The sequence below is a fragment of the Ambystoma mexicanum genome, chromosome 2p, assembly GCF_040938575.1.
Source record: "Ambystoma mexicanum isolate Mex_15411 chromosome 2p, UKY_AmexF1_1, whole genome shotgun sequence".
Taxonomy (NCBI): Eukaryota; Metazoa; Chordata; class Amphibia; order Caudata; family Ambystomatidae; genus Ambystoma; species Ambystoma mexicanum.
The window spans coordinates 1262071956-1262088434 of NC_090923.1; positions in this window are offsets into that span (position 1 = coordinate 1262071956).

The window sequence follows — 16479 nt, forward strand, 5'->3', positions numbered from 1 at the left end:
CAGCAGAAAGGGATCTCCTGCTGTGATACCTCAGACCCTTGCAGAGGCAGGAGACGGATGGCAGCCTGTATCCTCTACATACAATGACTGGACTGCCTAAGTTAAAAGATAGAGACAGAAGCCTACTGAGGCCCAATTCAAAGCAAGATGTTTCAAAATATGAGCAAGGCCAATTCTCTGACAGGACCAGACATGTTGACAAAAAAGTGGAAGATGTGTCTAAGAAAAGTGCCCCTACCTCTCGGGCAATGAGCAGGACATTGATGCAAAGCAGAAACAAATTACACAGAAATCAGTCCCAAGAGGACAGGATCCTAGACTGCAAATGTCAAAAAGAACGTTTAAGAAGGAATACACTGTGGACTTCCCTTTCCTGTGCCCAGAACAGTCCCCAGTGCAGGTCCTGATCCCTCGCAGTCACCTGGATCTTGAATGCAGTGTCCTGGCAAAGCTCTGTCACATTCCCTGGCGGACGTCCAGCACTGGCTCTAGACAGCCTCCATCCAAGAAAAGAAGCAAGTGGCTGAAAAGATTCACTGTATCATGGACATGGAATATGCCAACCAATGGGAACACAATTATGCCATGGAGAACAAGCATCTCCAGAGCAACATGTTTGACATGACATCCAGCAAAGTGGATGCGGCAGAGAGGGCCCAACGCATCAGGATTCAAGACTAATGATTGAAGCAAAAATGATTAAGAAGCAAGAAAATGATAAAGAGGCAAATCTGCATTTTCCGGTGTGGAGGCTACGACACCAATCCCGGACATCAGCAGGCATGAGACTCCCCCAAGCCAGCGGAGCACTCAGGAGCAGAGTCGGAAGCCCATGGTTGGGACTGGAGGAATGGTACACCTGTGCAACACCAAGTCAGCAATACCAGTTACCCTCCACGAAGGACAATGCCATGCAAACCAAATAGAATTGACCCTTTGAGAAATTCAGTATATCAAAACGGACTGATTTGTAAGAGGATTCAATTCAACACTACAGCTAAGTCAACGCCTAGTCTATAATACTGAATGAAAACCCTTATTGATATATCTTTAGGTCCAGTTCATGCGTTCTGGATGACTACCCCTATATAACACCCCTCTCTTGGAATCCCCCTGACCCCACTGAGCCAAGAAGTAGTTCTGTTTTGCAAGTTTAAAAGGTTTATTTGATAACTTAAACAATATATATTATATCACGCTTTATAATAAATTAATAATTGAATAGCACACTTAATCTGATATGATAAAGATCAACAACGGAGAATCTGGCACTAGCAGACTTCTTTATAATTACTAAGGAGTTGAGATGAAATGGATAAGGTAGCACACTGGTAAATAGGAACAAAAGTATAATGTGGTAGAGGATGCTTTATGTAAGCTCAGGTGGATGCAATATTCAATGAATGCAGTACAGAAAATACTCAATATGATTTCAACCAAACAATGTAATCACTTTTCTCTGGCAATCCCCTCCCCCCCTTGATGCAAGGCAAGGCAATGGAAGGAAACACACAGTTCTCAGAAATGCAATCAAATGTGATTCAGTTCAATCCAGCAAGCTTACAGAAAACAGATAGGAGTTTTGAAAACACAGGCCCAAATGCTTTGATATGTGCTAGCAATGGATGAGAAATATGCTGGAAATGCTTTTTAATTCCCTTTCAGAGGTTCAGGGTGAGTGGTATCTAGTTAATATTAGTCCAGACTCACACTAGCAATGATGCAGGGATAGTTAACAGGTTAAACGAATTTCTGGCAAATGGAAAGCAAGCAGCAGCAGTTAATACATGTGAAGAAATTGCAAATCGCGGTAAAATTCGCGGATGCGTGTTCCGCGATTGCGGTAAAACTATAAGGGGTAGGAATGCGGTTCTTGGTGCGATTCAAAGCTACGATTCTAAGCTATCAGAGGAAAGTTACTGCAAGTCTCTAGCCCAAACGGTCGCGGAGATATGAGCGATTTAATAAAGGTCGTTTTTGGGTTTGCAAATTTCAAAAGCTCAAAATGACAAGTGCAGCTTGCAACTAGAAATGACAGGTGACAGCTTTACAAATGACAGGTGACAGTTAGGAGGCAGTTCTACTTAGGTTAAATAGATTGAATTAGATGAATTTAAACTAAGAGATTGGTTCTACACAGTTCTGCTGGGTACTCACACTATATTCTTGAATTAAATGTGCCTCGCCACGGATCTGGTCAGGGTTTTAGACTGGACTCTGGTCTGGTCTGGTCTGGCCTCTGCACTTCACAGTGATCTGGGTCAGCTCTCTCTGCTGGTCTGGGTCTCTCTGGGTACAGCACTGCTTTCTCTCTGGTTCTCTTAGTTCTGGATAGATTGAAGTCTCTAGTTTGGCTTTCTGGAGGTTGATGGAGGTAAGTATGGATTTTTCCGGCAGAGCGTCCCGCTGCAGATGGATTTGGAAAGTCCCTATCTGTCCTGTCTGTCTGCTTTTATGTGTTTAGAATGTGGGTGTGTTCTAGCATCACTGACCCTACCTCTCTCTCAGCTTCTAATTGGTCAAACTTCCATTTCTCATTTGATTGGTGAATGAACTGTGAGTCAGAGGGATGTCATTTTACAGCCTGCAGAAAGTCCACTCCTCCTGTCAACTTACACACAAATCTAGATTTGAAACAAATACATATTTGCAGAGGTACATATTGTTTTAAAATCATATGCACCCATCATGCATTACAGGAGGTATCCCCTGTTCAAACTCTGCTCTTCCTAGGAGCTTGCATTCAGAAATGGCACATATTTCACTTTTTAACTGATTTTGCAATTTCTGACATTGACCCAACTTTACATATATGTGTGCAGGGAGTATGGACATTAACTGAAGAAGTTTCAGATTTTTAACATGCATACATTTAGAGTAATATCCACTTTTCCGCTAAAACCCCCCTGAACATGCCACCGGGTCGAAAAACCTCTTAAAATGTGGGCAGAAAAATCACAAGAATTATGGTGTCATTTATAAAATTTTCACATGTCCGCTCTATGAGTTATTCATCTTTTTAAAGTTATGTTCTGGCTCCAAAGGGGTGTGGTTTCCCAGGTCACATGGTATAGAAACCAGTCTTTCCAGTTTCTGCCAAGCCAGCTTGCTCTCACAGGCAGTGCTCCTCCCAGCTCCTGCCAAGAGGAAGCTACAATTTACGACTGCGGTAATAAAAACCTTTGCCTGAGTGAAGAGGGCTTTGTTCACTCTCTTGCAGAGCGCAGATAATTCAATTATCAGATAGATGGCATATCCTTAGTGTGGGCAGCAAAAGGAAGGTTGGCCTGGGAACACAGTGGTGACTCAAGTTTCACACCTGATGGGGGTAGTTGCCAGGCAGAATTCAGTTCCTTAAGCCAAGTTTCAGATAAAATGTCACTTTTAGTTCCCCAGTTTCTGCATTCAAATAAAACTAAACATTTTTACATATGCAGCTAGAAGGCTGATTCTAAGTTTAAAACTATGACATTTAAACAGTTACAAAGGCATGTGACACCAAACATAGCTCACTCATTTAATCTAAACATTTTCGATTTTAGTGTCTTTAAATCCAGTGCAACTTAAACTGCTGACTCCATAGCTCAGCCAGTTTTGTTATAAGCATTGTTCTGGGCTCTTCATTTCCCAGATTTTGTAGGCACACAACACTCCATTCTGCCAAATGTCTGCTGGTGTTCAGTAAATATTTTGCACATATTGCAATGTTTGAAAATAGGCATTTTGACTTGCCTTCAGGGAAACAGAGTGGTTTTAAAACTGCCGGCTTTTGGATAGTGGTGAGTACTGGTACTGCACCCATTTTTGGGATTTAAGAAAATGAATTCCCAACAATTCTAGGTTGCATTTGGCAATCAGCATTGCCATTCCCAATGGTTTCAGACTACTGTGTGGGTAGTCCAATGGTGGTTTTAGGCAGTGTCCTTCTGTGCCCATAACATCGGCAAAAATGAGTGGCAGCCTATTCTTCATGCATTTCCCTGTGCATTTTCTGGGAAGCTCTGGCCATCATGAGTTTTCCATGTCAGTACTGCACAGTTTTGAGGTAGGGCTCGGATGCATGGGTAAATATATCCCACAAGCCCCCCTCTTGCGATGGCCATTCTATTTCACGAATGGGACTCGCAAGACCTGGGATGTTTCCTCATCTTCTTCCAATAGATGGCACAGTTCAGCATCTTTTCCTCCATCCGGTACTGATCGATCAGTTCTCCTCGCCGGTCCTGATGGGAATATTGGGCGGTCCACTGGGCCCATTGGATCTTCGTTCCCGGTCTCCGTATCATCCTCCTTGGCCCGTCTCCAGGTCTTCTTTCTCCTAGGACGACAAAGGAAGAGCGGCAATACCTACTCATAGACGTTTTTCCACCACTGTTGAGATAGTGGGACAGCATATGCATTTCATCATCACGAAACATTACATTCTTATTTTGAAAAAGAAAACAGTATAACTAAGAGACAGTTTCATGCAAATCACAATATTTTAGAGACTAGATGTGGTATGTTTTATGGTTGGAACTGAATTAGTCTGAGACAGTACCCGCTAGGATTCCAGAGGATTCCTCCAGTTGTTGCAGAGTGTGCCTGGGATGGCAACATTTCAACTGGTTTATGTGGACCCACTTGTCTTCCCCCGCTGCCAAAGGACCTTTGGGGATGTGGATTTTGTAGGCCACAGGGGAGATTTTGTCTATGATCTCGAATGGTCCCTTCCATGTAGGCAAAAATTTGCGCTGCTTGGCCTGGTTCCTTTGGAAGTTGTATAGATAGACCCGGTCTCCCACCTGATATTCCTTCCTGGAAGTTTTCAGGTCATAATGGGTCTTCATGCTATCAGCTGATCTTTCTAGATTCCGCTGAGCGTAAGCAAAAGCATGTTGAAGGTGTTTCCTTAAATTCTCCACATACTCATGAGTAGTGGAGGCATTTATTAGTGTCTGCTCTTGGGTCCTGTAGAGCAAATGCTGAGGAAGCACCATCTTGCGCCCAGTCATCAACTCAAATGGTGACATTTTGGTTGCAGATGAAGGGGTAGATCTGATGGCCATTAGGACCAGAGGTAATCGGATATCCCAACTTGGCCCAGAATCTGCCACAAACTTCTTTAATATGCTCACAATTGTCCGGTTATATCTCTCTACTGCCCCAGAAGAAGCTGGTCTATAAGCAATATGCAGCTTTCTCTTGACCCCCAGTATCTCCCACATCTTTGTCATTACTTCACTGGTGAAGTGGCTACCTCTGTCTGACTCAATCCTTTGAGGTAGACCAAAACGGGAAAAGATGTGGTTAATCATCAAGGCAGCTGCAGTTTCTGCCTTGCAATTTGGGGCTGGGAGACATTCCACCCACTTGGTAAACAAGCATGTCACAGTCAACATGTACTTATTCCCCCTAGCCGAGCGAATCACAGGGCCTACAAAGTCGATTTGTAAATCTGACCATGGCAGTGTCATTCCCCTCTTTTGTAAAGGCGCCCGGTGTGTGAGGGATGTCGGCTGAAATTGTGCACACACAAGACAACCCTTCAAATATTGGTTGAGGTCCTGGCCCATGTGTGGCCAGTATGCAACCTCTCTTAAGATTTCCAATGTTGTGTGAAACCCCCTATGACCGGCGGTGGCCGCATCATGGGCGTGACTTAACATCAGGCTTCGGAATGAGGTAGGAACCACCCACTGATCGTGGCCAGCTTTGGATTTCCTTACCAGCAAACCGTCTTGGATTCGGAACATTTTTGGACATTTCATCAACACTCTTAGGTCCTCTTTCCCAATGTAATCGGTATCCGTCAGGGGAAAGTTCTCAGGGTCCTCAAGGTGCTGGTAAAATTTACCAATAATTGGATCCCCCTTCTGAGCGGTAATCAAATCAGCATCAGGGGTCTCCTTACTCCATTGTGCAATTGAAAGGTCGTTGTGAGCATTTGCCTGGGACCTAGTGATAGCAGTGACCTGGATTTCCCCCAACAGGGACTCAATCTCAATTAGATCCCCTTGGATGGCCCCGGTTTTGGCCAGCTGATCAGCTAAGTCATTTCCAGTTTTGTCTGGTCCCTCTACTTTGGAATGACCCTTGATCTTTTTCCAGTAGATGGTCATCCCATTCGATGTGACCAGATCATCAATGTTTTGGATCAACTTCCCATGTTTCAAGGGTTTGTTGTTAGCACATAACATGCCTCTGGTTTTCCAATTAACCAGGTGCTCCACGAACCCGTTCCGTACATAATCCGAATCTGTGATTATGACCAGTTCGTGGAGTTGATGCTGGACAGCAGTGAGGATGGCATGATGCACAGCCATCAATTCTGCCACCTGACTACTTCGGGGACCAATTTTGTATCCAGCGGAGGGTTCTGGGGACTCATTCACCCATGCATTCCCTACGCCAGCCACCAGTTCTTTCTCCCCGTCGTTGTCAACATGGTAAGAGCATCCATCCACATAGACAGTGGGCATTCCCTCACACTTGTCCTCTTCAAAGACTTTGTGGGGGGAATTAAGGTATGCCTCCATGTTGTCCTTGATTTTTAGACTTTCGTCCTCGAGACAGTTTTCTCTGGCACAATCATGCAAGTCAGCCAGACCTTGCGCGAGGGGACTCTTCTTGTTTTGGCCATATCTGACCTCCACAGGAAAGCCTTGCATTGACAGAATCCAGGAAGTAATTCGGGAATTACTCACATTTCCGGCCCGGATTCTGTCACTTTGGAGATATTGCAGAGGCTGGTGTGGAGTCTCCACTATGATGTGTTCCCCCTGGATAAACGGGCGGTAATTCTTCAATGCCCACACCGTTGCCAGGAGTGCCTTCTCACAATCGTTGAACTTTTCCTCCACAGAGGATAAAGTTTTGCTCGCATAGGAGATTACTTTATTGACCTTGTCATGCTTTTGGTATAATACTGCCGTCAAGCACGTATTAGAGAACCCCGTCTCCAGGAAGAACTCCTTGTTTCTGACAGGGTAAGCTAGGCAAGGCGCTTGTGAGAGGCTTCTTTTGAGTTGTTTTACTGCCTCGGTTTGTTCTGGACCCCATTCCCACTTGACCCCCCCCTTCAGGAGATGAATCAGGGGTCTGGTGATCTCTGCGTAGCCCTCAATGAACTTTCTGCTGTAATTAGTCAGTCCAAGGAGGCTCCTTAGTTCCCGCAGAGTTGTGGGGTCTTTCAGTTTCTGAAGTGCTTCCACTTTCTTTTCCTGGGGACAGAGACCCTGAGGAGTAATCTCATGCCCCAAGAAATTAACACGGGTTCTACACCACTGTGCTTTCTGAAAGGAAAGTTTTGCTCCGGCAGCCCTCAACTGCGTCAGAACATAACGGATCTCCGCTATGTGTTCCTCCACAGATGAACTTTTGATGAGGACATCATCTACATAAGCCAGGTTACCCCTCGCACCCAGGTCGGGCATGGCCTTATGTAGAAAAATGTTGAATTCATTGCCGGAGTTGAGGTATCCGAAGGGAGTCCGGGTCCATGTGTACTGCTGGCCCCCAAAGGTAAAAGCCAGCTTGTATTGGTCCTCCCTACTGACAGGCACAGTCCAGTATCCATTGGTCAGGTCTATTGCAGTGAATACCTGTGACCCCTGGATCTGGGCCAGCCCTTGGTCAATGTAGGGCAGAGGCCATCGGGAAGTATGGACCCGTTTGTTGAGCTCCCTGAGGTCGGCGCAGAGTCTCCACTGGCCGTTTGGCTTCAATATCCCCAGCACCGGATTATTGGAGGTGCTGTGGACTGGACGGATTATTCCCCGGGACTCAAGGTTCTTAATTATTTCAGTAAGGGACTCCATTGATGCGAGAGGCAAGCGATATTGCTTCACAAACACAGGAGTCATGCCAGGGTCCGTGGGGATTGTTGTTGTGTGGATGTCAGTGCGACCACAGTCATATGAGTCTACCGCAAAGAGATCTTGGAAATCCAAGAAAACTTGTTTCAACTTTTGCTTTTGTTCCAGAGTCACACAGGCATCAGCTAGGTTGACTCTCTCTTCCACCATCTGCCTGAAGCCTGGAAAGACTTCTGGTTTGGCTATCTCAGCGGCCTCCTCCAACTGGGTGGAGAAGTCCCTGGTCAGAGTGCTGATTTGAACCGGAGGCTTCAGGTGGGAAAGGCAGCCCTCATGGACTTGGAAAATCACCTCATCCCTCCTGAAGTCACACGTCACATCTTCCTTACCATATGGGCAGGAAGTGTACACCAGGAAGTTCCCCCCATGCCGGGTGAAAATCCTGTCTGGTGTTGTATTGTCATCACTGTCACTGTCAAAACAGTCCTTGGGGATTGGTCCTAACAGTTCGTTTACAAGATCAATGGAGAAATGTCGGTCATCAACCGCCATTCCAATAATGGTGCCTGCGGCTAGAGTAATACTCTTTAAGTCGCTGTTATCCACCTCTATTGGAATGGTGTCATGTTCTAGGTTGACTAATGGAGTTGGGTTTACCCCCAACCCTTGCTGTTGGAGAGAAACATTTAGATGTATGTAAGCATCAGGGTTTTTCAACTCTTGTCCCCTTTTAACTTTCACTTCCAGGGAGAATTGTCGGGTCCTTTCTGGGATGGTGACTTCCTCTTTAACCTGAATTTCAACTGCATAAGGTAGCAATTGAGCTGACCTAAATGCTTTTTCTGGATCATCAAAGCCCATGGGATTATCCGCTAATCGGGACCAAGCTTTGAAATTTATTAGGTCCAAACTAATGGCAAAGCGATTGAGAATGTCACTGCCTAAGTAAAAGGCGGCAGGGACGTCTCGCACGACCCAACAATTATGGACTATGCTCTTGTTGCCAATGGAGATTTTGAGCATACACCTGCTTGGCAGGAGATGTTTGGAGTCAGGTACTTCCAGGTCCATTTCCCATTTGTCTATCAGTTTGAAGGTGGGAATGGCTGGATCTTTTGGGAGTTGGCGAAACATGGCTTCGCTGACGAAGCTCTTACCGTTGTTCACACACACTCGAGCGAGAACAGAGTCCTTCCCATCATTTAACTAAACCGGGATGAACAACTGCTCTCCAATTTGCTGAATATCAGCCAGGCTCTGAGCCGATTTCACATCTTTCTGGACTATAGGAGTGGGAGTTTCTGATTGTGGATTAGTATAGAATTTCAGAGTGTTTCCTTCCAGCGTGGAATACCACTTTAGACTGGAAGGAAGGTTGATTTTCAGAAATAGAGAGGACCCCCCATCACCAGTCTGTTGTCCTACTGCTATTACTGTCACGTCTGGAATTTGGTTGTTCTGGAAGTGAAATTCTACTTGGTCAGATTTTTGTTCAACCATGTGGCATGTGCCGTTTAAACTAACATGGTTGACACTCTGTTTTAATTTTATGGGTCGGCTAGTCTGAGTCCAGAGGACCTTGTTTACGCAGTCTATTAGGGGTGACAACCTTCTCAGGAGGTCATTCCCTAGTAAACAAGGGGTGCCCTCTGGGGTCACAACTATGACCGGGTGTTTCAACTTATGTCGCCCGATCTTAATGTCCAAGTCTGCCGTCCCCTCGACGGGAATTTCCTTCCCGTCAAAGTTCTGCAGTTGTCCAGGAAGAGAGGTGAGAGGAATTTGGTAATTCTCTCCCCTTCCTGCATTCAGTTCATCAAAGGCCCTTCTGGACAGAAGGGTAGCTTGAGATCCAGTGTCCACCAGTGCCGAGATTGTACCCTGCCCCTGAACTTGTACCGGGGCATAATATCTTCCCTCCTTCTCCTCAAGGGGGCACAGATAATGTACATTTTTGGACAACTGGTGGGCTAACTTTCTGGTTTTGGACATCGATAGCGAAGAGATTTGGGCAGAATTCTGTGGAGAGTCTTGGGAATCTGAAAGAAAAAGTTGGCAACTGGAGATCAGAGCCATTGTGGGTTCCCCTGGTTCCGGTTCTGGGCCGCCCCCCCCTTTTTGGAGGCAGTCACCAGGATGGGTTTGAACCAGGGAGTTTTCTTGCTGTTGGTTCTGGGATGAGATGGTGGGCGGCGGTAGCTCAGTCTCCACATCTCCCCAGTCTGGATTTGCATTCCTAGGGACCCATTTTTCTTTGGGAGGAGTTCCCCCCTCTCTGAAGGAGAAGATCCTTTTCCCAGGATCCTCTGAGGATCCCTCTCCCTCAAATTGGAAGATCTGTACCTCCTCCTCAAACTGAGTCTGTTTGGGTCTTTTGTTTCTCCTACCCCCCCTCTGCTCCTTAGGAGGCAGACTTTCAGGGGCCAGAGATTTTGTTTCCGGTTCCTGGGTTTCCAGGGGCTGTTTACAAGTGAGGAAGGAAGCTTCCTCCAAGGCTTTACACCCCCCTTCCCTTTGTGCCTCCTCCCGGGGAACCGGTGAGTTATCGGGGTGCTGCCCCCGTCATTGTTCTGGAGCACCAGGTCCAGAGTTGGGTGCGTTCTGCGCCGGCACGCCCATCTGAGGGTTCTGCTGAGCCCTCAGTATGTGACCCAGGTCCCGCGCCATGTTTTGAACCTGGCGCTCTAACTGGGAAACCCGCTCAGGCTGATACGGGGCCCAGTTTTCTCCCCTGGGCTGATCCCGGGAAGGGTAGCTATCCCTCCTCTGGTAATACCCCGGGTTGGGAAGATTTGGGTACCCCTCCACCCTTGGCCTCCCCTCTCCCGGATTCAGTGGTCTGGGCTCAGGGAATTGGGGAAAGAAGGATGGATGGTTTTGGGGCTGAAAGTCGGGAGGATATCTGGGGAAAAAGTTCTGCCCAGGGTTTGGTAAATTTCTGCCCTCCTGTGGGAAGTTTGGAGGGAAGTTCCCTGGGTTAGGTGCTTGGCTGGATCCCCCCCCTTGGGCTGGAGGAGTCCACACATAACCCAGGATGGGTCTGTTACCTTTGTAGCGAGGACTTACATAGTCAGGAGAGCGAGGGACCCCATTTGTGGGGCTGCCTCCCTGGCTCCCTGTCTGTGACTGGCCCGAGGACCTTCTGGGCCTAGCATTATTAGGTGCAGGTAGGTTTTTAGGCCCCCCCATCTCCAAATCCAAAACGGGGGTGACCTTTACCTCTGCCACCTTGGCAGCAGCAGGGGTGCTGTTGGCTTTGGGGTTTTTCTGGGCATTGCTTTTATTTTCTATGGGCTTCTGCACCTCATAGATCCGGGTAGCCTGTTCAATGACCCAGTCTAAAGATCTTTTCTCATGAAAATCCCTCACAAGCTGGGTCATGATATATTTGGGCAAGGCATGGAAAAACGTATTTATAAACTCTCTACTATCTGTGCGCACCCTTCTTGTGGTCTGTGCAAAAGCACGCTTTAACTCCTGCACAAATTCTTGTGGGGCCTGATCCTCCCCACATTGCAAATTGTAGGCTGCCTTGCGAGCCTCTTGAGGATTTCTGTGAACAGAAAAATGTTTCAGGATGGCCGCCTTATATGTGGACCATCTTAAATGATTTTGGTCCTCCAGCCCCGCAAAGAAACTGGAGTATTCCGGGGAGAAGGTCCACTTTACATATTGAATGCAGCTTTGGCTGTCCTTCAAATGGAAAGTCTCCATCATTTGTTCAAACAACTCTAAGTGCTCCCAAACAGAATACTTAGCGTTCTTATGGTAAGGCGTGATGACGCTCCTGATCGCCTTAATCTGCTTTAAGGGGTCCTTAAGCAAGGCCCTTTTTGCCTTATTGGCCTTTTTGGTTCGGGTAACCCTTGTCCATTCTTCCTCGGACTCAGAGGCACTGCTCCCAGAGGTTCCCGTCTGTTCTTCCAGGTTTTCCCGGATTCTGCGAGCCTGGGAATGGCTGGCAGAATGTGGGGACCTGGTCTCCTGCGTCCTGCGCAGTTCAGAGGGGTCTTCAGATTCCTCCTTGCTGCCAGGATTTGATGGGTACCCCCTCCACTGACCTAACTGGGCAGAGGTTTTCAGGATGCCCTTAATGGGCCTACTCTCCTGGGGTTCCCCATTGAACTGTACTGTACTTGGGTGCCCATACCCGGATGCCCACCCCTCCATTCCTGAGTGGTACTGGCCTATGAGCCCCATACTCTTAGCTGGATAGTAATCTGCCATCCCTGTGGCCCTGTGCTCATGTGCGCCAGGGGACATGGGGGTGGCAGAGTCCAGGGACTGAGAGGTATGAGGGCCTCTGGTACTAGGGCTCCTGAGGTTATGCTCCGGAGTTTCCATTTCCCAGCGAACCTCATCTCTATCCGCCCCTGCTCCCTGTTGCAATGCAAGAGCCTGCATTTGTGCCTTCAGTTCCTCAGTTAAGGCCTTACTAGACTCTATCAGTCTCTCCTGCATCGCTACCTGTTGTTGGAGCCTATCATTGTGTTGACAGAGGGCCTCATTTTCCCTCTGTGCTTCCTGGTTGGTCCTGGAGAACTGGGCCAGTCTTTGCTGCAGGAGGGTTACCTCCTGAGCTGTGTCCCTATTGGCCTGCTCCTTTCTTGCTAGAGCATCCTCCACCCTCCTGGTGTGCTCTAACAAGTTCTGGTGTTCTTTTTGGAGATCACCCAGTCCCTGGTGGGCCAGGTGATTTTCTTCCATTTTTCTTTTTAAATGGCAGACTTCCTGGCCTAAGGCGTCTCTTTCCTGACTAAGAGCCTGCATTTGTGCCGCCAGGTCGTCCCTTTGCCGTTGAAGGGCACCAGCTTTTTGGCGCTCCTCATCACTCTGCCTGGGTATCCAGGTCTTTCAAGATCAGCTTGTTGCTCTCTACCTTCACTCTATCTAGATGACTTTGCAGGGTGGCTACCTGCTCCGTGCATGCCCTGTTAAAGTCTAATTGTTGCTCCAGCTTTTTCTGGCTCTGCAGTAAGGAGTCCAAACTGTCTTGGTGCTCCTTCTGCAGGGCCAGAAATCTGGTATCCTGTTCTGACTTTTCCTTTTGCAGCACATCCATATCCTCCTTCATTTTAGTGATGTACAGTCTGCTGTCATTTTCTGACTCCTGGCTCCTCTGCAGCCTCTGCTCAGAAGAGTCCAGATCAGATTGGGCCTTCTGTAATGCCATCTGTTGCCTATTTGCCAGATTTTGGCTTTCCGCACATCTATCCTGCATGTCTCCAACGTATAGGTACAGGTATGCTGCTATCCTGGCAATCTTATTGTGTTCCTCTTTGGCTTTAGGAGCCATATATAGTTCACTCAGGGCCACATGTAAGGGACCCTGATCTCTATATATATCTGACCCTGTTTCAGTGACCTGTTGTGTGATGGCCTGCAACCACACATCCTGGTCCTGTTCGGTCCATTCACCTCTCACAAATAGCTTATGCAAGAGGTGCTCTCTGGCTATTTTCATGTCTACTAAGGTCGTCATTCTAGAGATTGGTCTCTGTCCTGACTTACAGAAGTTTGTATTTTATTTTTGCAGAACAGAACTTTTCTTGGAGTGTCCCTTTTGAGGAATGCTTCACAGCGTAATGCAGCGTGGTGATCCGACCGGATGTATGTATCCCGTCAGTTAGCACACTGTATTAAGCTGCACAAGTGGTAAATCTAACCCAACGTCTCGGCTCGAGCCCCCAATTTGTAAGAGGATTCAATTCAACACTACAGCTAAGTCAACGCCTAGTCTATAATACTGAATGAAAACCCTTATTGATATATCTTTAGGTCCAGTTCATGCGTTCTGGATGACTACCCCTATATAACACCCCTCTCTTGGAATCCCCCTGACCCCACTGAGCCAAGAAGTAGTTCTGTTTTGCAAGTTTAAAAGGTTTATTTGATAACTTAAACAATATATATTATATCACGCTTTATAATAAATTAATAATTGAATAGCACACTTAATCTGATATGATAAAGATCAACAACGGAGAATCTGGCACTAGCACACTTCTTTATAATTACTAAGGAGTTGAGATGAAATGGATAAGGTAGCACACTGGTAAATAGGAACAAAAGTATAATGTGGTAGAGGATGCTTTATGTAAGCTCAGGTGGATGCAATATTCAATGAATGCAGTACAGAAAATACTCAATATGATTTCAACCAAACAATGTAATCACTTTTCTCTGGCAATCCCCTCCCCCCCTTGATGCAAGGCAAGGCAATGGAAGGAAACACACAGTTCTCATAAATGCAATCAAATGTGATTCAGTTCAATCCAGCAAGCTTACAGAAAACAGATAGGAGTTTTGAAAACACAGGCCCAAATGCTTTGATATGTGCTAGCAATGGATGAGAAATATGCTGGAAATGCTTTTTAATTCCCTTTCAGAGGTTCAGGGTGAGTGGTATCTAGTTAATATTAGTCCAGACTCACACTAGCAATGATGCAGGGATAGTTAACAGGTTAAACGAATTTCTGGCAAATGGAAAGCAAGCAGCAGCAGTTTTTACATGTGAAGAAATTGCAAATCGCGGTAAAATTCGCGGATGCGTGTTCCGCGATTGCGGTAAAACTATAAGGGGTAGGAATGCGGTTCTTGGTGCGATTCAAAGCTACGATTCTAAGCTATCAGAGGAAAGTTACTGCAAGTCTCTAGCCCAAACGGTCGCGGAGATATGAGCGATTTAATAAAGGTCGTTTTTGGGTTTGCAAATTTCAAAAGCTCAAAATGACAAGTGCAGCTTGCAACTAGAAATGACAGGTGACAGCTTTACAAATGACAGGTGACAGTTAGGAGGCAGTTCTACTTAGGTTAAATAGATTGAATTAGATGAATTTAAACTAAGAGACTGGTTCTACACAGTTCAGCTGGGTACTCACACTATATTCTTGAATTAAATGTGCCTCGCCACGGATCTGGTCAGGGTTTTAGACTGGACTCTGGTCTGGTCTGGTCTGGCCTCTGCACTTCACAGTGATCTGGGTCAGCTCTCTCTGCTGGTCTGGGTCTCTCTGGGTACAGCACTGCTTTCTCTCTGGTTCTCTTAGTTCTGGATAGATTGAAGTCTCTAGTTTGGCTTTCTGGAGGTTGATGGAGGTAAGTATGGATTTTTCCGGCAGAGCGTCCCGCTGCAGATGGATTTGGAAAGTCCCTATCTGTCCTGTCTGTCTGCTTTTATGTGTTTAGAATGTGGGTGTGTTCTAGCATCACTGACCCTACCTCTCTCTCAGCTTCTAATTGGTCAAACTTCCATTTCTCATTTGATTGGTGAATGAACTGTGAGTCAGAGGGATGTCATTTTACAGCCTGCAGAAAGTCCACTCCTCCTGTCAACTTACACACAAATCTAGATTTGAAACAAATACATATTTGCAGAGGTACATATTGTTTTAAAATCATATGCACCCATCATGCATTACAGGAGGTATCCCCTGTTCAAACTCTGCTCTTCCTAGGAGCTTGCATTCAGAAATGGCACATATTTCACTTTTTAACTGATTTTGCAATTTCTGACATTGACCCAACTTTACATATATGTGTGCAGGGAGTATGGACATTAACTGAAGAAGTTTAAGATTTTTAACATGCATACATTTAGAGTAATATCCACTTTTCCGCTAAAACCCCCCTGAACATGCCACCGGGTCGAAAAACCTCTTAAAATGTGGGCAGAAAAATCACAAGAATTATGGTGTCATTTATAAAATTTTCACATGTCCGCTCTATGAGTTATTCATCTTTTTAAAGTTATGTTCTGGCTCCAAAGGGGTGTGGTTTCCCAGGTCACATGGTATAGAAACCAGTCTTTCCAGTTTCTGCCAAGCCAGCTTGCTCTCACAGGCAGTGCTCCTCCCAGCTCCTGCCAAGAGGAAGCTACAATTTACGACTGCGGTAATAAAAACCTTTGCCTGAGTGAAGAGGGCTTTGTTCACTCTCTTGCAGAGCACAGATAATTCAATTATCAGATAGATGGCATATCCTTAGTGTGGGCAGCAAAAGGAAGGTTGGCCTGGGAACAAAGTGGTGACTCAAGTTTCACACCTGATGGGGGTAGTTGCCAGGCAGAATTCAGTTCCTTAAGCCAAGTTTCAGATAAAATGTCACTTTTAGTTCCCCAGTTTCTGCATTCAAATAAAACTAAACATTTTTACATATGCAGCTAGAAGGCTGATTCTAAGTTTAAAACTATGACATTTAAACAGTTACAAAGGCATGTGACACCAAACATAGCTCACTCATTTAATCTAAACATTTTCGATTTTAGTGTCTTTAAATCCAGTGCAACTTAAACTGCTGACTCCATAGCTCAGCCAGTTTTGTTATAAGCATTGTTCTGGGCTCTTCATTTCCCAGATTTTGTAGGCACACAACACTCCATTCTGCCAAATGTCTGCTGGTGTTCAGTAAATATTTTGCACATATTGCAATGTTTGAAAATAGGCATTTTGACTTGCCTTCAGGGAAACAGAGTGGTTTTAAAACTGCCGGCTTTTGGATAGTGGTGAGTACTGGTACTGCACCCATTTTTGGGATTTAAGAAAATGAATTCCCAACATTCTAGGTTGCATTTGGCAATCAGCATTGCCATTCCCAATGGTTTCAGACTACTGTGTGGGTAGTCCAATGGTGGTTTTAGGCAGTGTCCTTCTGTGCCCATAACATCGGCAAAAATGAGTGGCAG